The sequence below is a fragment of the Protopterus annectens genome, chromosome 13.part0, assembly GCF_019279795.1.
Source record: "Protopterus annectens isolate FY-2018-M chromosome 13.part0, PAN1.0, whole genome shotgun sequence".
Lineage (NCBI taxonomy): Eukaryota > Metazoa > Chordata > Ceratodontiformes > Protopteridae > Protopterus > Protopterus annectens.
The window spans coordinates 1163246780-1163270139 of NC_056747.1; the positions used below are offsets into that span (position 1 = coordinate 1163246780).

The 23360-nt window shown below is 40.7% G+C and overlaps 1 protein-coding gene across 2 annotated transcripts in view; it reads right to left on the reverse strand.

Annotated features, from left to right (window-relative positions):
* HDAC5 (histone deacetylase 5) overlaps positions 1-23360 on the reverse strand; it is a 2571411-nt gene that overhangs the window by 1713871 nt on the left and 834180 nt on the right. The window lies entirely within an intron of this gene.

Sequence of the window (23360 nt, forward strand, 5' to 3'; positions counted from 1 at the left end):
CTGCACCTTCCCCCTCAGATGGAACTGGCAACTATGCCAAGTACTCACCAATGCATTTTATGAACATCTGTACAATTGCATTGATTCAGCTGTACCTAAATAGGGCCAAAACAAGCTCTTCAAGGAAGAATAAACCTGCCTGATGGACAACTGCCTTTAACAGGCTTTACAATAACAGGACGAAATTTCTATCTAAGCGTAAGAGGTAGCGAGCCCTAAACTGGAAACACTCCCAAATCACCATAAACAAGCAAGTAAGACTTCTTGTGAAGTCCTCCAAAGCAAACTATGAATCCAAATTACATTCCTCAAATAAAGACAACCATAAGGCATTCTTTAGTTACATTAGTAACCTAAAAGGAAAGGCCCAGATTTGTGCCAAACTGGTAGTTAATGATACCACATATACTAAGCCTATGGACATAGCTAACCCGTTGGCCAACAGGTTCTATGAAAACTTCACTCCCCTGTCCCTGCCACATGTACCCCATTGTCATCCCTGACACCTGTCCACTACTTTGCATCTCTAAAGAGCAGGTTAACTCCCTCTCTAAGGCCAGGAACACAGCATCTATGGGAAGTGGATAACATCACAGGCTGTGTCATACAAGGGCTCTAACAAGAATTAGCAACACCACTGGGTACGCCTTCAGTCATAGTCTACGCACCGGCTTCTTCCCAGCTGAATAGAAAACAGCCGCCGTTATTCCATTGCAAAAAGGTGGAGCTCCCACTGACCCCAGGAACTACAGGCCTATTAGCCTGACTAGCGTTATCTGCAACATCACAGAGCAAATCATCATGGACATTATCAATAAAGATACAGGTAATTTCCAAACACCGGACCCTACTAAGTTTGGAACTGTCAAATGGAGATCATGCCTGTTAAACCTGCTGGACTTCTTCGAGAGTCACCATGGCCCTGGACAAGGGGAAATCTGTGCATACAGCCCACCTAGACTTAGCCAAGGCATTTTACACTATCCCCCACTCAGGCATCACTGACAAAGTCACCCAGCTAGGTATCAACCATTATATCATTAGATGGGTCACTAACTGGCTCACTGATAGAGCCCATATAATCAAAATAGGGGACTCCACCCCCAACAACAGACCTGTAACCAGTGGTGTTCCACAGGGATCATTCCTGGGCCACTACTGTTTGGAATCAATTTCTCTGAAGAACAAGCAAAAACTAAAGATCTGTGGCTGACAAAGTCTGCTGATGACTGCAAACTGGGAGCGGTGATAGAATCCCCAAATGATGTCAACATCCTACAAGAGGGTTTTACACAAACAAATGATTGGTGCCAAAGTCATGGCCTTAAACTCAGTGCGGAAAATGTATTATCATTCCTTTCGGTAAGGGCAATCTTCCTGTTAACTAACTACCACATAAATAGCAACACCTTAAGTATGTACTCAATGGTGACAGACCTGGGCACACAGGTTGACAGTAACCTCATCTTTGACCACCATGTCTCCACAGTGGTAAGAAGGGCATGCTATATTGCTCATCTCATAAGTAACAGCATTGCCTCCAAAAAAAAAAAAGAAGTTATAACCTCCCTGCACTCCTCCCTCATCAGGCCAATAACTAAGTACAACACCCCTTTTGGTATGTACCTTTCCAAGCACCTGCAGCAATTAGAGAGACCACAAAGGTTCCTCACAAGGAAAATTGTAGGTCTTCAGCATCTGTCCTATGTGGATCATCTGAAATCACTGTCACATTATTCTGCTTCATACAGACTACTCAGAGGCGATCTCTGCCTTGCATGCAAGGCAATCTCTGACCCTGCTTTACTGGAAACTCTGCATCTCCGTAAGTCAAATGGTACAAGGGTTACTCGCTCTAAAGACCTTAAGTTGGTATGTGACATTAACAGAACCTTCTTGAGGGACAGATTTGTCTCCCAGAGGTTACCACACCTTTGGAACACACTCCCACTTCATGTCAAACAGAGACCCTCATTGCCCCTCTTCAAATGCAATCTGGAAAACTGGATGGGTAACCGTAAATTTACCCCAGGGGTTTCACCTGTGTCTCTCTTGGACAGGGGCAATAGGTGCTGATCGTGGAAATAAGGGCAAAACTTGGCTAGGCTTGTAAGGGCCCTGGGGCCATTAGCCTAGTAACTTCCTATGATCTTAAATACCACTTTGGGTCTCCCCTGGAAAGAAGCCACTAACCTACAGGGGCTAACCTAGACAACAAAGAATACAAGTAAAATTAAAATCATCATCATCATCTTTTGGCTGTTCCCTTTAGGGGTCGCCACAGCGGATCATCTGTTTCCATTTCTTCCTGTCCTCTGCATCTTGCTCTGTCACACCAACCACCTGCATGTCCTCTCTCACCAGATCCATAAACCTTCTCTTAGGCCTTCTTCTTTTCCTGTTACCTGGTAGCTTCATCCTTAGCATCTTCTTCCCAATATACTCAGCATCCCTCCTCAGCACATGTCCAAACCAACGTAATCTTGCCTCTATGGCTTTGTCTCCAAACCTTTCAACCTGGGCTAACCCTCTAATATACTTATTCCTAATTCTGTCCAACCTCGTCACACCCAGTGCAACTCTTAACATCTTTAACTCTGCCACATCCAGCTCTAACGCCTGCCTTTTTGTCAATGCCACAGTCCCCAACCCATATAACATAGCTGGTCTCACTACCCTCTTGTAGACCTTCCCTTTCACTCTTACTAGTACTCGTCTGTCACAAATCAATCCTGACACTCTTCTCCATCCACTCCATCCTGCCTGTACTCTCTTCCTCACCTCTCTTCCACACTCACCATTACTCAACTACTGATCCCAAGTATTTAAACTCATCCACCTTCGCCACCTCTACTCCTTGCATCCTCAGCATTCCTCTATCCTCCCTCTCATTCACACACATATATTCTGTCTTAGTTCTGCTGACCTTCATTCCTCTTCTCTCTAGAGCACATCTCCATCTCTCCAGGGTCTCCCCCACCTATTCCCTACTCTTGCTACAGATCACAATGTCATCTGCAAACATCATAGTCCATGGGGACTCCTGTCTGATCTCGTCTGTCAACCTGTCCATCACCACTGCAAATAAGAAAGGGCTCAGAGCTGATCATTGATGTAATCCCATCTCCAACTTAAACGCATCCGTCAATCCCACCGCAGACCTCACCGCTTTCACACTACCCTCGAACATATCCTGTACCACTCTTACATACTTCTCTGACACTCCCGAAGTCCTCATACAATACCACAACTCCTCTCTAGGTACCCCGTCATATGCTTTCTCTACGTCTACAAAAACACAATGCAACTCTTCTGACCTTCTCTGCACTTCTCTATCAACACTCTCAGAGCAAACATCGCATCTGTAGTGCTCTTTCCCGGCATGAAACCATACTGCTGATCACTAATCATCACGTCCCTTCTTAACCTAGCTTCCACTACTCTTTCCCATAACTTCATGCTGTGACTGATTAACTTAATCCCTCTGTATTTACTACAGCTCTGCACATCACCCTTATTCTTAAAAATTGGTCCCAAAACACTTTTTCTCAATTCCTCAGGCATCCTCTCACTTTCCAAAATTTCATTAAACAATCTGGTTAAAAACTCCACTGCCATTTCACCTAAACACCTCCATGCTTCCACAGGTATGTCATCTGGACCAACAGCCTTTCCATTCTTCATTCTCTTCATAGCTATCCTTACTTCCTCCTTGCTAATCTATTGCACTTCATGATTCACTATCCCTACATCATCCAACCTTCTCTCCCTCTCATTCTCTTCATTCATCAGCCCCTCAAGGTACTCTTTCCATCTGCTCAACACACACTCCTCGTGTGTGAGTACGTTTCCCTCATTATCCTTTAGCACCCTTACCTGCTGCACATCTTTACTAGCTCGGACCCTCTGTCTTGCCAATCGGTACAGGTCCTTTTCTCCCTCCTTAGTGTCCAACCTTTCATATAACTCTTCATATAACTTATCCTTAAATAAATAAATAAAATGAAATAACACAGTCTATGAAAAAGTAACACAGATGGGTTCAAAATATGAAATCATAATTTCTCTCCTTGTAGTTTAATAACCTTGTCCATTAAACACTAGATAAAAATATCCTCTAATCATCTCACAGAACAGTAAATTCAGCCCTAAATTTAATTATGAAGATGGGGAAACATGCAAGATTTTCCTTTTTGAAAATTTTACAAAAATACCAGTTACAATAACGCAAGAAAAGTACAGCTTTATTAACAGGAAGCTTGTGAAATGAATACCAGACATTCCATTCTAACTGCAACAACAAAATAATAAAAATCAGCCTACCAGAATTAAATGAGAGCTCAAGGTGACCGCTTCCTCAGGCACATAAATAACTGTCAGATGAGCAGGACTGTAAAGCAGAGTTCTGAATTTCCCCTCAAGCATTTTATAATCAACAAGGAATCCCACTCTCATAAGAAACTGGTTTAAGGTAAACCTTTGCTGCTTCTGCGCACAGCTGAGGGATTTCCTGCAATACAACGTATCAAAACCAAACTATACTGCTAACATTCTCTCAATGGAGACAGAAAGAAAGGCCATCTCAGTTACACTTAAAAAGTGCTCTTCAGATGACAAAACTAATGCCTGATAGTTTCAACTTTACATTGTTCTATAAGCATCATTTCTATGATTTTCAAAATTCTTATTGAAATTGTATCTCATCCATTCTGTGACAGTTCTGAAAGCACATTACTGATCTACTTTATACAATAAAGCAATATATTATATCCCAGGTTCTGGGCTGCAATGAAACAGCCTATTGAATTCCAAACTGATGTCGAAGTTCACACACTCATCAGCACAGCAAGAGTAAAATGTCTAGCTAGTTTATGAAATACTCAGTTTATGAAAAAGCCTAACGTCCATAGCATTAGGGATGGGTCCTATATAAAATTCAAACCAAACAGCAAAAATTCCCACTTTAAATGCATATACGGCCAACCTAGACAGGCTGAAGCAAAGCAGATGTCTTTAGCTAGTGCAGTCTGATTTTAAAGGCCTGACTACATTAATACAGAACAATAAAAAAAAAATAAAAGGATCACACTGTGTTCAGAAGCCAGTGAGTTGTAACACGTGTATGCCCTTATAGGATAAGCTGCATATTTCCTATTATGCTGTAGCAAGTGTTTTTAGCAATCTGGCACCCCTCAAATATAAGTTGAGAAGCAAAAAATAAATAAATTAAATAAATAAATGATACAAAAATAAAAATAAGGGAGGTCCACTCCAGCTTCACCCAATCTGGCACTCCTTTACTGAGAAGCAAGGTCCATTTCTTAATGGTGTAAGCTCCATCTGCAGCTGGCCACGGTGGTGCAGCGGTTAGCATTGCCGCCTCACAGATTCTCGGCTGGGGTGCCTTCTGTGCGGACTCTGCATGTCCTCCCTGTGGTCGCGTGGGTTTCCTCCGTGTGCTCTGGTTTCCTCCCACATCCCAAAGACATGCTGTAGGTGGATTGGACACTCTAAATTGGCCCTAGGTGTGAGTGTGTGCATGTGTGTGCCTTCTGTGGAAGGTTGGGCGCCGGGGCTGGCAACTCGACACTGTAAAACTCCACTGCCAATCATGAGCGGACAGGTGATCCGCTGTGGCGACCCCTAACCGGGAAAAAGCCGAAAGAAGAAGAAGAAGAAGTAAGCTCCATCTGCAGCTGCTGTTGTGTCCCCTAGAATCCTTCTGTACAGGGCAACCAGCCCTTCACCCAATCCTAACAATGCTTCGCCCCATCAAGGGAGACTTGAGGGTGCTTTTTTTTTCCCAGAGATGGTGGCCCACTCTGATATTCTCTCTCTGGTTTGATCTATTATGCTATGGGCCTTCTTTCCTTGTTTACGTGGATACACTTGTTACTTATATATATATATATATATATGTGTACGTATGTATAATACATATATATATGGGGCCCTATCAGTTGATCAAGTTTTCAGAAATTCAAACTCCATATGGTTAGGACCATATGATCGAGTTTTTGAAATTTTAAGCTTGTGAATGGAGATCGCTGTACAGCAAGGATTAGGAAATGTACCTTCTTCCTCACTGTAGTGTAATCTCGGAGTTAGTATATATAATTTGCAGGGGGTGTGGGGTGCAGGGGGCTTTCCCCCTTCAAAAATGTAAAAAAATGCAGATTTTTGTGTGTTTTTTTTTTTTTGATGTACGAGTTTTCTGAAACTTAAATCATATGGTCTCTTCGATATTTTTTTTTTTGAGTTTGTGAAAACTTGATCATCTGACATAGACACATTATCATTCATACCTATAGCACCTTTTTGTATACTTCCAGTTCATACCTATAGCTCCTTATAGCATCTTGACTTTTTTTGGGTCTGGCTTCTTTAAATGACTTACTAGTTAATAACAGGCAGTATAAGAAAGGGCAAGGAATTTTTAACAAAATGACACTAAGACTGTTAGTTTAGGATGTCCTGCAGTACAGAAATAAATCACTGTCACTTATTATTCATATTTTCATACTTATATATATATTTTCATAATAGCAAGTCCTACATGTTATTGAGAGACATGATGTGATATGCTATGGTGGGAGTCAGGACACTTCATTGTCCGTGTCCATTTAAATGCCACTATACCTGAGATAATGCTAGTTATTTGTTAATTATGAAAATAAATAATATTTCAGTATGTTCTTCATACTTCAAAAAGTAGCTTTTCTTTCTTAATTTTTTTGGAAGCACAGGCCCTGGCCATAACCTAGAAACACAGTACTAAATAGGTATGTGCTTCATTCTAGAAGCAAACCTGGACCCTCCACGCTATCATTCCTGCTGCTCTAACCATCAACACGTAGATGAGGACTGACCAAGGCTTTTTTTTTTTTTGGAGCACAGCCCTGGTCAAAGCATAGCAGTGCAGCACTAAGGAATAATGCGCTTCCTTCACCTAGGACTTGAACCCAGAACGTTTACTGATTACGTTAAGCTATTGAAGCAGCTTGAAAACTGGCAGTTTTTTTTTTAAAGCTTCTTTTCTCCCACATATATAAGATTCATGCATTACCACAGCAATGATAATAAGGGAAGCTCAACTACATGTTTATATTTACTCTTTCATTTGAACTTTTACTTTACCAAGTAAATGGGCTGGTTGCCAACTCCCTTTTCAACCAAAACCAATGCTCTCTATTGAGCTCATACAGAACAAAGGTGTATATCAAAGTACTGAATGGCTGAATTGTCAAAGTCAATATGGTCGGGACCATATGATCTTCAATTCAGTCCGTCAACAAAAAAACACAAACCCAAATAACAGAAACAATGCTTTTGGTGTGTGTGTGGGGGGGTCCCTCTACACCCACCACATCCCCTGCTAATTACATATATACCAACTCCGAGACTGCATTATAGCGGGGAAAAAGGCACATTCCCTGATCCCCACTGACAGACTGACTTGTTGATCATATGGTTTTGACCATATGAGTTTTGATAATTCGGACGTTCAGTGCTTTGAAATAGAACCAGGGTAGTCCAGAAACGACACACCAGCACGTAGTACAGGAAAAAAACAATTTAATTTAGCACTTTCGTCAAAAACTAGACTTCATCAGAATACTATGTATCTAACAAATCAAGTTTAAATACTCTCCCCTCCCCAGCAGTAATCAAACAATTAAATTACATCATTTCCCCTTCTGAAAAATCATCAACATTTGCATATATAATTTAAACAGTGCAATAAAAAGGTTGCAGTAAAAAAAGTTTAAATATCAAGCCTTTTAAAACATTAGAAACTACAATATTAAAACAATTAAGTTATGTTCCAGCATTCTTTATATAAAATATAACGATTTAAGCTTCAACAATGAACTTATAGTAACCTTGTTGTTCAAACCAGGAAACTGTCAGGCATTAAGCTTAATTTGCCATTTCAGTTCAAAGAATTCTAGGTACCCATCAGAGGCCCACCCTCCCCACCGCCCCAAAGACCCAGATCAACATGCTCAATGGCACAAAATTTAAAAGCATGTGAAGGGAAAAAACTAAGATGTTTACACAAAGCATTTTTTTTTGTTTTTTACATCTGATGTCATAAGTATGCTCCTAAACCCTTTGCTTCAAATCTCTCTTAGTTTCTCCTACATAGAATCCCTCACATGAATCACACTTGGCTATATAGACAATACCTCTAGAGTAACAGAAATATTTTTTACAAGGTAATATAGTCCCACAGCCTTTAATGAATAACTTGTCCACATTGAGTATATAAAGACACTGAGAGCATCTCCCACATTTGAAACAACCACCCTTCTCAGGTATATTTCTTTTTCTTTCCAACAACCCCTTTATTGAGGTGCCCTTCTTGTACACCACCATCGGTTGACACCCCACCAATTTGTTGATACTATCTAAATTAAAAATCTTCCAGAACTTTGATAAAATGTGCCGTATGTCAAAGAAGTTCATGGTAAATGGAAGGACCAAAGGCCCTACTAAATTTATTACTTATCTCAAGGACCTCCCTTCCACTCAGGTGATTAGACAAGAGTGTATGAAAAATGCCAACTTCTCTCTTATTTTTTGATTTCATTATAGATGTTGACCACGAGGTCAGTAGGGTAACCCCTACTAAATAACATCTCTTTTAATACCTCACATTCCCTTGCAAAGTCTCCTTCCTCAGAGACCATTCTAGCCAGCCTGACAAATTGCCCTTTTACCAGGGCTTTCTTTGGTGTACAGGGTGCCAGCTGCCAGCAGGGTCGATGGAGGGGGAGGAGGGGTTCGTACCGGATCTGATGAGTACCTAGAATTCCTTGAACTGAAATGGCAAACTAAGCGTAATGTCTGCCAGTTTCCTGGTTTGAACGACAAGATTACTATAAATTCATTGTTGAAGCTTAAATCATTATATTTTATACAAAGAATACTGAAACATAATTATTTTAATATTGTAGTTTCTAATGTTTTAAAAGGCTTGATATTTAAACTTTTTTACTGCAACCTTTTTATTGCACTGTTTAAATTAAATATGCAAATGTTGATTATTTTTCACAAGGGGAAATTATGTCATTTAATTGTTTGATTACTGCTGGGGAGGGGAGAGTATTTAAACTTGATTTGTTAGATGCATGGTATTCTGATGAAGTCTAGTTTTTGATGAAAATGCTAAATTAAAGTGTTTTATTCCTGTACTACGTGCTGGTGTGTCGTTTCTGGACTACCTTTGTTCTGCTTTGGTTGAGTTTCATCTTATTTTCGTGTTTCTGACTTTGAAATAGACCCGCAAAAACACCTTCCACTCCCTATCACAATATGCAAGTAATTAGACTAACAGGGGAGAGGAGAGAGAGTGTTTTAACAAACTTCTGGAGCCACAATACAAATAAACTGTTGCATCAATTATTTTCTCGCCAGAAACATATGTTTGTGCACTTAATTCTTATGATCTCACAGTGAGCCTTGGTAAACAAGTTTAAAAAATGAAGGGGGAGGAGAGGTGATTTTTTTTTTTATTTTTTTAGGGCCAGCTGCTTACTTGCTAAACAAATAGATACATGCATATGTATTGCAGGCAAATGAAGCTTAAAAAAAAAAACTTGGCCAGTTCTCACTTGTCTGGGTTTATGTGCAATACTTATGTATATTAGGCAGACAAAATAAAAAGTCTCAGCTCAGCTGCTTCAACAGCATAATGGTTTGAGAATTCAAGCAGTTGGAATGGTACTCTGGAAAGTCTTGATCTTAGTCCTTTCTGAAGACTGTACTTCTTAAGTGCCATTGCCCAGGAAAAAAGTTAAATCCTAGTGCCCTAGCTTAGCCAGCTTATTGATCTACCTGCTCCTTTTCCTCTCCTATAATATCAAACACTAAAGACAGATTAAGAAAGGCCAATACAGAAAAATATTATTGACCCTTGCAATGTAACATAGTGGTTGAAGCCTTGGTTAAGGCTCATCTCAGTCCGATCCTTTCCCTCGCCTGCAATATCAAATAATGAAGAGAGATTTAAGGAAGACTGATACAGAATAATGCATCTGATCCATGCAATAACATTGTGGGTGAAGACCTGTGTAAAGGTCATGTTAGTACAATGTCTAGAGTCACAAACAACCTGGAATGGGTCATGCAGTCCATGCTACATTAACAGAAATAAGTCGCGAGTAAGCAACCTTCTCAATAACCTTAACACAAATGAAGATTATTGACAGGGCCGTGGTTATTATGACAGTCAGGATCTAAATGAGGCTTAAGGGGTCAACAACGTTTCCCTTTACACTACTGGAAAAGGTCCATTCTCTTAAAGAGAAGAAACAACATAATAAATCACAGGACCACGTACTTCAACCCAAGCAACAGACAGTCCTATAGAACATGGGTTGAACAAGTCAAATGCTGGAAACTAGTGTAAATAGTTCACAGTAATCAGAACACAAACACTTTCACAGACAGTTTCCTGGTGAACACTGCAACGTCTGACTGAACTATGGGGCAGAACAAAATCTTGATTGTGCCAGCTTAGTTGCAAAGGACTAAGCATTCAACTAACGTTTTTCGGACGAAAATGTATAACTATGGACTAAAAGTGTGTTCTTCACCTAAAAGAACATCAGCAGTTGAAGCATTATCACACAGACCTCTCTAGACAGGAACACTGCCTTTTCGTAACAGAACTCTGCTTGACAGGCAGGCCAGAGCAGTGCTCACTGAACTTAAGCTTAGAATCTCTGTTTACATTCTAGCTTATGCCCCTTCCTAGCTTCCTAAGCTGATGACGATCAAAGTCACAGTGGCTCATTTGGGGTTAAGAGAACATGGTGGACATGATGTGGAGAAAGGAGATCCAGGGATGAGTCAATGGCTACAAGAAACTCTTTCAATCCACCTACTGTGGGCACAGAAAGGAACTGGAGGCAAACTGATCAACTGTTATGGCCTGAAAAATGTTGCATCCCATCAGTTGAAGACTGCAGGGCTGTATCTGAGGTAAAACTACTGTCAAGGTGGCATCCATAGCAAGCAAAAGGTTCCACCACTATGCCAGAGGAAGAAAAACCCAGTTAAAACATCAAGTCAATGCTATGCCTAAAATGATGAGGGACAATGGTAACCACTTGAGCAAAGCCAATACCTGTCACAATGGAGAAGAATTCTTGAGTTACAGCCATGGACTCATCACAGACCTGAATAATAAAGTCACCTTTCACTAACCAGTTAAAGGTCAACAACAATGAGTCAATTAGAAGGTCTGTAAATTCAAGAAAGAATGTTCTCCCACTGCCAGGGAGACCACAGCAGGAGGAATCCACAGCTTGCTCCTGTTCTCATGACATTTAAAGGAGTTAGGAGCTCCAATTATCACTGTGGATAGCCACAGAAGAAAGTCAAAGTGCTACGCTCTAATCTTCTACTATCTATGGTGTTGCGTTAATAATAAGGTGGCACTGCATCTGCCAAATGAGGACCAAACCTTTCATTCAACAAGAGATATGTAGCAAAAGTAAAGTCAGCAAAATGCAATAGCTCCAAAACAGCTCTGTGCTTATTGAAAATGGAAATGACATTCAAATAAAGCACTTTTTATACATATTTATCATATTATCACAATTTAATCAGTGATATGGTATACATAGCTTAACAGTAAGAAAAATGAAGTAACAGTTTCCATTATTTTCTTTTTTTTTTCTTCCATATTGACATAATTTTATTTACAAACATTATACATCACTTACAACCTATCCAGTTATGGTCAGTCAGAAATTTCATAGCTCATTCAAATCCTGCCTTCTTTTAAACCTTGTTTGTCCTCTCCATGTATTGTTTGTACAATTCCAATTTTTTTCTATGTAATTTGCTCCAGCCCTTTTCTAAAGATCCCAATTCCAATTGTTTTATCTCTATTACTATATTCATTGCTACTAGTAAAGGTGGATTAGACTTAGATTTCCATTTTCTAGTAGCTGTTTTTTAGCAGCCACCATTAGACTCAGCAAGGTCTTACTATGTCTAGGTAATTCTGATTCTGCAACATAGCTCAAAAAATAATTTCCTTAGTTACATTAATTTGCTCACCAAGCATCTCTGACAGAGTAGTCTGCGGGGAATCTTTACAATCTGCCAACTCATTACACCCCCAGAGAATATGTTCCCAATTACCTCTTTCTCCCCATCACACCTCCAACATTTGCGGTCTACCTGAGGAAAAATTTCTTGGTGTCTACTTGAGGTATAGAACTACCTATGTAAACACTTACAAGGAAAGATCCTAAATTTTCAAAGACTTTCTTGCATATTTGGGAGACATACACGTATCCCTCCATTGTTTCTTTGTGAGTTGCTTATCTAGTCTCTCTTTCCGATCCTTTCTAATCTCCTCTGATTGATTCTTATAGTTGTTATGCGATATTTTGTATGCTCTACTAATTATTCCATTTTTAACAGGAGCTTGTGTTCTAGATTATATTAAAAACTCTACCAGTGGTGGTATTTCGCTTTGGATCCCCCATATTTCTTTCTCTTTGCCTATACTCTTATATCAGTCTTTGATAAGGAAGGCAATCTCCAGCTTGTAGTCCAAATACATTCTTGGACTTTTCCCATTCTGTTACCCTTTTCTCTTTAATTATTTGTCACCAGTACCTTGGTTTCTTAGCCAGTTTTCTCCAATGAATTCCAGCCCCCTCTTGCTTACAGTCTGTATCCCTAATTTCAATCATCCCTATCAGCAGAACCTCCTTTCTCCATTTAGTTCTTAGAATACTTTCTCCTACTTTATGTATACAACATTCTGTACAATTACTGTTATTCTCCTTAAGGATCTGCATCCAAAATCTCAGTCTCCCCTTGTTTCTTGAACTTCCCTGTTTCATCATCATCCCTTTCCACTTTGAATTACAGGTTTCTGCTTGCACTATACATAGGAGCCTTAACTGTGTAGCTCTGAAATATCCCTTCAAATCGGGTAATCCCAAACTGCCTTTTTCAACTGGAAGAATCAGCTTATCCCACTTGATACTTGCTACCTTCCCCACACAGATAAAATCCTTCAGCTCTTTATTAATTGCCATCAACAATTTCTCCTCTGGCTGAAATAAGTATGTCTGGCCTGTGTATAAAAAGTACACTTGTGTACACTTACTATAAATGTAGATGTTCGAGTGTATTCACTGTTGCAGTCATCACATTTGGGTTATCCCTGCCAGGGTAGCCCTCGGCCGGCCCGAATACCAGAGGCTTAGTATTTCTGTGTCGGCTGCTGTCGCTTCAGGATTGATGTCAGGTCGTCAGTAGTATAAAGTAAGGCGGCCGACACCATTACATCCCTTTTTGTTGCCCTAACCTGTCAGGAGCCCCCAAGTAGGAGCCAGGTTCTGGTGGAAGAACCCCACTAGTAGAAAGTAAATACCAATATGTCCCTTAGAAAGGAAAGAGAAGAAAGGGGGATGGAGGGAGGGAAACTAGGTCTGCAACAGTGAATACACTCGAACATCAACATTTATGGTAAGTGTACACAACTGTACTATGTTCTTCATGTTTCACTGTTTCAGTCATCACATTTGGGTTGATTCCCAAAGCTGAGGAAAAGGGTGGAGGCAGTCAAAGAAACTAGGGACTGGCTAGGATGCCATGCAAGACTGCAAAGGCAAACCCTGCCCTGGATTTGGAGAAGAGAGGCAGGTGGTAATGTTTGGTAAAAGTATGAATAGATGTCCAGGTGGCAGCCTCCAGGATGTCACTGGTGGGGACTCCTCTGAGGAAAGCTGCAGAGGTGTAGGCTGCTCTGGTGGAGTGAGTCCTGACTGCCTTGGGGGGAGGTTTTTCATGTTATCGGGTGCTTTATGTAGAAAATAAATATTTTGAATATTGTATTAATGCTGGCATTGTACCCAAGGGTCTTCATTTTTTTAATTACCAAATGGGTTCTCTATGTACAGTCCGTTCTTTAAGGAGCTATCTACTTTCTTTGACAATGCTGGTAAAGAGTTTTTGAAGCTTCTTATTAAAAACAACTGTACTGTTTTGGCAGAATTATGTGTTTCCCTGACAGAGATGGATACTACCATTGGTGAACTACTTATTAATTGTCCTGATTCAAGATATGAGTATGAGCAGTTGATTAAAAATGTTGAACAGTATGAACAAATAATAGTTCAATGTAAAACTAAAAAAAAAAATCAACAGGGACTTGGCAGCATATGCAAGGGGCAATGTTTATGGTGATTTTGTTCCCCTTCCTTCTAGACCAGGCAAAGATTCAAGACAAAATGTTATTAAGGATGCCCAGCCAGCAGCACATTCAGGTAGTGGGTCTAACACTACTGTTCCACCTTTACAGCCGGAGATGGGTAATACAGCTGTTAGTGGTTTGGATTCAGCTTCTGTGAAGGTTGCAACTAATGTGGCTCTTTCTGCAGAGCAGTCCAGCTCTAAAGATGATGTTATGGTGCGCCAGATGGGTTCACCACATGGCTCTAGCAGTGCAGGAGCAAGTATGAATAAGTTTTCCTCTTTTTTTTACAAGGGGATTTCAGTTGGAAGGAGAAAAGGAAATGCAGCAGGAGCAAGGGATATCAGATGCGCAGCACAGGGTGAAGTACGGTTCGGAAGTAACATTGGCCTGTCTTTCTGTGAGTTCTAACAGTGAAAATGTACTTTCTTCACATTTTTTTTCATCTGCAAGTGTACAAGAACCAAGTTCTGTTGCTGTTGGCCTGGGTAAATCTATCTCAGTTTATAACCTGTCTGATTTTAACATTTCTGATGAGCACATTAAATTAGGACTTAATTTCTAGCCCAGTAGGAGGGCGAATGTTGCAAAAACTTTGATAGAACTCAAGCTCTATACTTGTAAATTAAATTTAAAATATATATTGAATGATGTTGGTCATAGTAATTGTAATATTTTGTCAAAGCCGTCCACCTTTAATCCTGGTTTAGTGTATACTGTAAAACCTTTGAGGCTTTCTGTGAAAAATATATTAGAAGTATGTTACAAAATCAAAACAGAAAAATGTTTTATAACTTAAACCTTAATGAAAAGAAAGCTTTGAATGAACTTATTTCTAGGAAAGACTTAAGGTTTATGAAGGCGGATAAAGGTAGGGGCTATTGTCATAATAAATTTCACTGACTACATAGAAGCTATGGAAATTATGTTAGCAAATGTATATAGGAAAGTCATGAAGTTTGAAATTGTTAAAGTTATGCCTGCATCCACAGCACTTTATATGACATGTTCATGAACTCTGAAATAATTAGGGAAATGTTTGAATTTTTATGTATGGATAATCCTTGGGTGGGTGTGATGTCTGGAATTCCCAAACTTCACAAAAGTGTTGAAAAACCTCCATTCAGACCTATTATATCAGCCTCAGGAAGTTGTACTGACTGCACTTCTTTGTATTTAGATTCAGTGATGAACCTATTAGTTAAGCAGTTTCCTTCTTATGTAACTGATTCTTGGGACTTTTTGAACCAGCGTAGGCCCTTTTTTCTTCCTCAGACTTTAGGTTGGAAAACTTACAGATGTTCACTGTTGATGTTGTTTCCCTATTCACTTGCATCCCTAAAGATGTTGGGGTTGATTATGTAAGATGGTTTATGGGGAAGCATACAAGTTTAAGTAACAACAGTATTATTACTTATACTGCTTTGTTAGATTTATTATTAGACAACAACTTCTTTTTGTTTAACAAGCAATTTTATAAACAACTACAAGGGGTGGCCATGGGGGCCACTGTTGGCCCAACCTATGTAAATCTGGTATTAGGTTGGTGGGACATGGAAATAATGTCACGTATTGATTATTCGGAGCAAATTATCTTTTATAAAAGATTTGCAGATGATTTGTTCTTTATAGTTTATAAGGACAACTTTAATGTTAATGAGTTTGTGGAGCTTTTAAGTGCTATTACAGTATTTTTAAATTCATGGTGGGGGAAATAGGCAACAAGGTTTCCTTTTTTGGATGTGAACTTGACAATGGACACTAATAACAATGTGTTTTTGAGTAGTATTCATCGTAAGAGTACATTTTGTAACAGCTATGTCCATTTCAAGAGTTGCCACCCTTACTTTATGAGAAAAAATATTCCTAGAGGACAGTTCATTCGAGCATCTCGAATGATACTGGACGACTCTGTTTTTTTGAAGGAAATTAACCTCATAAAAGAGTTGTTTCTAGAAAGAGGTTACCCTGGAGACCTACTTGAAAATATGGTTCAAGAGGTCATTCATAGGAGACAGACAGATTTTCCTCCTATTTTGCAGAGGTTTTGTTAAGAAAGCTCAGAATGTAGCATCTAGTGGCACACATATAAAAGAGAGAAGGGCAGAAGGTCCCAGATTTTGTTTGGATATGAATGTAGACAGTAATTACATTTGTCAGATTATTAGTGAAAATTGGAATGTAGTTACGGGTAATGTAGATTTATCTAAAGTTCTTGGAGAAGGCCCCCATTTTGTTTACAAGAAAAATCAACATTTTAAACATTTGTTAGAAAATAATAACTTTGGGCCAACCCTTACTTCTGGTGAAACTGGGGGTATGTTTAAATGTACCCTTACTTCTGGTGAAACTGGGGGTATGTTTAAATGTTCAGGGTACAGGGCATGCAGATTTATTTCCGAGGGTCTCTGTGTTCCTGGAACATATACAGTTTACTATACTCATCCCTGGAAAATTGAGCTGTAGTACAACAGGGATAGTGTATCTTGTGATGTGTTAAACATGCCCAAGTTTTTATGTTGGCATGTCCACCAGGAGTCTAAGGAAATAGGTATTAGAGCACTTGTATACTATGAAGACAAAAAACAGTAATAATGCTCTTTTTAAGCATTCTTTGACATGTTCTAACTGGAAAAAAATTACTTTTTCTATAGTAGAAGTTGTTAAGCGTGACCTTAGGGGAGGGGACTTTAGAAATTATGTTGAACAAAGAGAGGCAGAATGGCAGACTAAACTTGCTTCTTATTTACCCCCTGGTCTGAATGATATGGTGAACATAAAATGTTTCTTAAAAAATAGGAAAATTACTAAAGTGAATATACAGGGGTGATTGCCCTTATGTTTTTAAACTGTGTTAACTGTGTGGACACTTTGAGTTGTACATTTTTTATAGCATGCCTTTAAATGTTTTTATGTATTTAATGGACTTGTTAATGAGATGATCTGATTGGTTAAATGGTTTAAAAGTGATTTGGAAGTGTATTTTATCATTTCTGATGAAGTCTTTGGGACGGATAGCGAACATTAAATTTTAACTATGCTAAAAAAGAACTTTCTCAGTTTCTCCAGGGCTTTTCTTGGTGGATTTTGAGGTTTTCCATGTTGTTTGTAGCAGAAATGGATGCAGTGTGCTATCCATTTGGAAATGGTTTGTTTGGAGATGGCTTTGCCTTCTGCCCCTGTAGCAAAGCTAACCAGCAATTGATCAGACTTTCTGTAGGATTTAGTCCTGTCGAGACAGAATCTGAGCTGTCTGTGCACACCTAGAGAGTGCAGAATCCTTTCCCCCTTGTTCTGGGGATTAGGAAAAAAGGTGGACAAATGATTGGATTGGTTGAGAGCCACACTGGACACCACCTTGGGCATGAAGGATGGATTAGTTTTGAGGGATACCCTGTCAGAATGGAAGATGATGATGAAGGGTTCCACAGCAATGAGTGCTTGCAGCTTGGAGACTCTTCTGGCTGAAGTGATGGCCAGAAGGAATGCTGTCTTCCAGGAGAGAAATTGGCAGGGCGAGCCTTTCCAAAACCTAGTTGTTGTCCTAAGCTGGGGTGGGTGCCCTTCTGGGTGGCATCAAGTTGCTAGCCCCTCTTAGGAACTGTTTGATCAAAGGGTGTGAGAAAAGGGGCTGCTCAGTGGGAAAATGAGCAGAAAAAGCAGAGGCATGAATTTTTATAGAGGAGAAAGAGAGGCCACTATGTAGTAGGTCAGCTAAGTAATCCAGGATGAGAGGGAGGGAGGGCTGTACCGTATTGGCTCCTTTAGCCTGGATCCAGGTGCAGAACCTTTTCCATTTGTCAGCATAAGACTTTCTAGTGCTAGGGTGTCTGGCCTCATGGATAACATCTAGAACCTGTTTACCGAGGTTAGTAGATTGATCTGGGGTTAGAGAATAATCCAAGGTGCCAAACTGAGTGTCTGCAGTTGGGGATGCATGAATTCTCCTTCCCCCTGGGTCAGGAGGGTTGGGGTCTGAGGGAGGTGTCATGGTGGCAGTGGGGACAGGCTGTGCAGCAGTGGGTATCAGTGCTGGCGAGGCCAGTCTGGAGCAATCAGAATTGTCCTTTGTTTTTCCTCCCTTATTTTGAGCAGTACCCTGGTGATGAGAGGTAGTGGGGGAAATGCATAGACTGAGAGAATGACCCAGGGGAAGGACAGAGCATCCACTTTCCAAGCCATGCAGTGATGCTCACTGGTGCAGAATTTTCTGAGATGATGGTTGGTGTGGTGGGCAAATAGGTCGACCTTCAGGGTACTCTATTTCTGAGTTATTAGGGTGAAGGTTCTTCTGTTGAGCTGCCACTCGTGTGGGTCCAGAAGATTTCTGCCTAATTGGTCTGCCACACAGTTAAGACAGCCTGGTAGGAATTGTGCTAACAGGTGCAGTTACATGGCAGAGGCTGTGTGCCAAAGGGTCATGGCCAGCCTGCAGACAGGGTAGGAGTCAGTCCCTCCCTGCCTGATGATATACCACATCACAGTTGTGTTGTCTGTTCTGATCAGGAGAGCCCCTGGGGAGAGAAGGGGTTTGAAAGCTATCAAGGCATGCTGGACGGCCATCATCTCTTTTTGGTTGATGTGCAGAGGAATTTGCTGCGGGCTCCATTGGTCCTGTATGCACCTGCCATCCAGGTGTGAACTCCAAGCATAGTCTGATGAGTCTGTGGTGAGGGTCTGGGCAGTGGGGGTGGTGAGAAAGGCAGTCCCTTGTTGTGGGAGCAAGCTGTTGCCCACCAAAGAAAATCTTTTCTTAGGCAAGGAATTATAACTATAAGAGTTTCCATGTCTTGAGAGTGTTGACACCAAAGGCTGTTTAGGTACCATTGAAGTTTCCTCATATGCAGTCTGGCATATGGAATGAGTAGTATGCAAGATGCCATGAACCCCAGAGCTTGCAGGATCTTTCTTGAAGATAACTGAGGCCTGGTGGCTAGTTGAGAGAAGTAGGCTGAAGGGATGGAATCCTCTGCATCAGAATCCTCATAAGTAGAGTGGGGTTGCATGTCTTCATATTCAGAAGCATCAGAGTCATCTGACTCTTGTTCAGACAGAACTACAGGGGACAGATCTTTTTTTCCTTTTGGAGGGGACAGCTTGGCTTCCCCTGACCAGCATGATAAGGTCTTCCTCCATTTTAAGCATCTGAGACTGAGGCAAGGAAGCAGGTGCCTGGGAGTAGGTTGTCGGTTTCTTGGATGTGGTTCGTACCCTGGGCCTAAGAAACTCGGTCGTTTTCAAAAGATAGTCGTTAAAGAAGACGTCGGTTTGTGTCAAGAACCGGTAGTGCGAAGGACTTCCTCGGAAGCCGGTGCCTGCTCAGTGGTTCCAGACCCATCCAAGGTAGAGATGTCAGCAGGATCCTTAGTCGAAGAAGAGTTTTGCGGCATACCAGACTCCGAAAGGGTCTTGGTAGTGGCCTGCGAATCCACAGAAGTGGGCATCAGGAGGTGTGAAAGAGCCTCACTGAGGACTGGAGAACTGAGGACTAACTTATCTTTATGTTTTTTCAGAAGACCTGCTGTCGGATGGGTTACCGAAGCCTTATCGTCTACAATAAGGGCCCGACAACTGATAGTTCTGGCATTGAACAAATCACAGAAGCGACAACAGGGGACGTCGTGGTCTGGGCCTAAGCAAGTGACACAGTAAGAATGGAAGTCTCGATGTGGTATTTGCTTTCCACAGGCGAGTCAATTATTAACTTTTTCTGACATCAGTTACTGCAAGAAAAATGGATCCCCAATGGGGTACTTAGCTTTAGAAGACTTCAACTTCAATTCAATAGATGAAACTCAGGTAGCGGCTGACCGTCACTCATATAAAATGCTTCTGCTTTGGGCTCCACGGCAAGAAAGACTGATGCAATGGCATCGGCTGCCTTACTTTATACTAATGACGACCAGATGTCAATCCTGAAGTGACAGCAGATGACGCAGAAATACTAAGTCTCTGGTATTTGGGCCAGCCGAGGGCTACCCTGGCAGGGATAACCCAAATGTGATGACTGCAACAGTGAAACATGAACATCTAAAGGGACTAAAACATTTTAACTACTTGTATCTTGTAATCCATTGTCCATATAAAGCAGCTTCCAATTTCTCAGTTTTTATATTATCTTTGGCTTAGTCTCTTCTCACATATCATTAGCAGCCACACCAGAAGACACCCCTGCCTGATTCTTCTGCTCAAGTGGAAATGATCAGAGAGGAACCTATCCACTTTAATTTTAACCTCCAATCCCTCATATATTCACCTAATAAACCTCATCATTTTGCAAATGCTTCCACTGCCCTGCTCATACACTCAAAACTTACTCTGTCAAATGCTTTCTCTGCATCAAGACCCAAAATCAACAGTGGCATTTTCTTATATTCAGCTTCCCTCTAGATCATCAATGTTCTGTTAATGTTGTCAAATGTTTTCCTCCCTTCCATAAATCCACACTGATCCATATCTATCAATTTTGGCATCACCTTTGCCATTCCTTTAGACATTATAGACATAAAAAAGAAGGTAGGTACTCATCATAACATTCCATCTGTGTTGTCCATTTTTATTCTTTCTCAACATGTGGGTTCAGATTCGACCCTCAGATCAGACTCATCTGCTTTATTTACAGCTCATGGACATTGCAAGCTCTTGAGCTCCTCCCTTACCCATAATGCAACAGTCCCCCTCTTTCCCGGGTCTTGTTTGCTGCTCTTTATTGTATATAACAGTGAAATTAAAACTTTTACATGGAAAGTCACTATCTGTAGCTCAAATAACAGGAACTTCAATCATTAAGAAGAAAGGGCAGGGAGCTGGAGGGAGGGGAGTTGAGGAGGAATGAAAATGGACAACACAGATGGAACGTTATGGGAATACATAACTTCTTTATCTGATTCTGTCAGTTTTCATTCATTCTTCAACATGTGGGACAGTATCCCCAACTATATGAATCCCGGGTGGACTCTAAGGAAGGATATTCTTGAGCACTGTTAAACCGAAGGCTGCTCTTCCCCTAGAGACCAGATCCAACTTGTAATAAGTAATAAAGGTGTAAGGATTAGTCCACGTTGTAGCCGCACAAATATCATACATGGAAGACTTGGATAAAGCTGATGAAGTTGCCGTGCACCTGGTTGAATGAGCACTTAAAGGCTTTGGCATGGACAGGCCAAACATGTTATAAAGAAAGAAGATGCAGTTGGTTACCCATTTTGATGAAGTTACTTTGGTAACTGGTTCTCCCAGTTTTGTTTCCGAAAAGGATACAAATTGATCTGATTTTCTAAACTTCTCTGATCTGTGAAGATAGAAACAATTGTCTGTGGACATCTAATAAATGCAAAATGTATACTCCTTTGTTTGAAAATTTTGAAGGAACACAGGGAGGTTAATAGATGGATTAATGTTAGATCCTGACACCATCTTAAGAAGGAAGGATTGGTTATTAATGGCAACCTATCCTTATGAAATATTAAATAAGGAGACTTAGAGGATAATGCTTGAAGTTCTGAAACTCTCCTAGTCAATGTTATGGCTATCAGGAATATAGTTTTCCACTTCAAATATTTCAAATCACATTTGTAGCCAGTTCAAATGTTTTCTTGAGTCAGGGCCTGTAACAATAAATTCAGATCCCACGGTGGAGTAGGATCACTAAAGGGTGGTTTGAGTAGAAAGGTTTCTTTTATAAATGACTTACAAAGACATGAAGAAGGCAAAGTGGAATTATCAACTCTAATATGGAAATTAGACATGGCAGCTAACTGAACTTTAACTGTGGATGGACTAGCCCCATCTTTAAAAACCGAAGCCAGGAATTCAAGAATTTTAGGTACTGGTGCTGAAAAAGGATTGATGTCTTGCTGCTGCACCCAGAAAACAAACCATTTTCACTTGGTCTTGTAAAATTTTCTAGTGGAAGATTTGTGGGAAGGCAAAAAAATGTGGAGCACCAGGGAAAGAGAGCTTTGGTTGTCTGGATATCAATGGAATTGGAGAAACCATGTGGTCAACTTTAGGCCCAAAATGTCCGGATGAATCCTGTCTATCAGGTGAGACAGGGGGTCTGGAATTGGATCCAGAATCCAAGGTGGGTAAACTAGATGAGGCAAAGGAAGGGAGACCAAATTTGTCGACACCAGTAAGGGGCAATGAGGATGACTTTGCTCTTCAACCAGGATGCTTTCTGTAGAAATTTGGGGATTAAGGCAGTTGGGGGATAAGCATTAAGGGGAAGTGGGTGCCAATCATGTAGAACAGCATCACTCGAGAATTAGGGCAAAGAACCTGTTGCACTTGTTGCTCAGGGGAGGTACAAATAGTTTGCAGCATGGCTGGCCCCACTGGCGAAAAATCATCTCCGCCACTTCCTTGTTGCAAGACCACTCGTGAGGTAGTAGTATGGACCTGCTCAACTTATTTGCTATTAATATGGATTTCCCCGGTATATGAGTTGCTATCAGAAATTGATTTGAAGAGATCACCCACTGCCATCCTCTCACAGCTTCTCAACATAAAGGGTAAGATCTGGTTCTTCCTTGTTTGTTGATGTACCATACTACAGACATATTGTCTATTTGAATCGCAATTCAAAGAGTTTTGGAACGCCTGCACTACTACGAGTACTGGTCTCATTTCCAGTACACTGATATGCATTTGACCTCTTCAGGGGACCAAGTGCCTTGGACAGTCTTACCCAAGAAATGCCCCCCCCCCCCCCAATCTGGGACACATCCATGGTCACTATGGCCTTGGGCTGAGGAAGGATGAATGAATGACCTTGTAATATTTGACTTGAGTGAATCCACCACCAAAGGTCCTTTCTGGATGTCTGAGTTATACTGATCTTGGTAGATAATGGTTGTAGAATGGACTGATGGGTTGTTAATGTCAACTGGAGAATTCTCATATCGTATCTTGCTAATGGAACTAGAACTATTGCTGTGGACATTAATCCCAGTATTTGTAAAATCAGATGGGTTGACACAGATGAGTTTTTAATTATTTTCTTGACTTGGAAACAAATAGTTTATACCCTTGGCAAAAGGAGAGAAGCGGTCATTGATGTTGTGTCAAATAAGGCCCCTATGAATTCTAATGTTTGAGATGGTTCTAGTTAAGATGTGTTGTGGTTGAT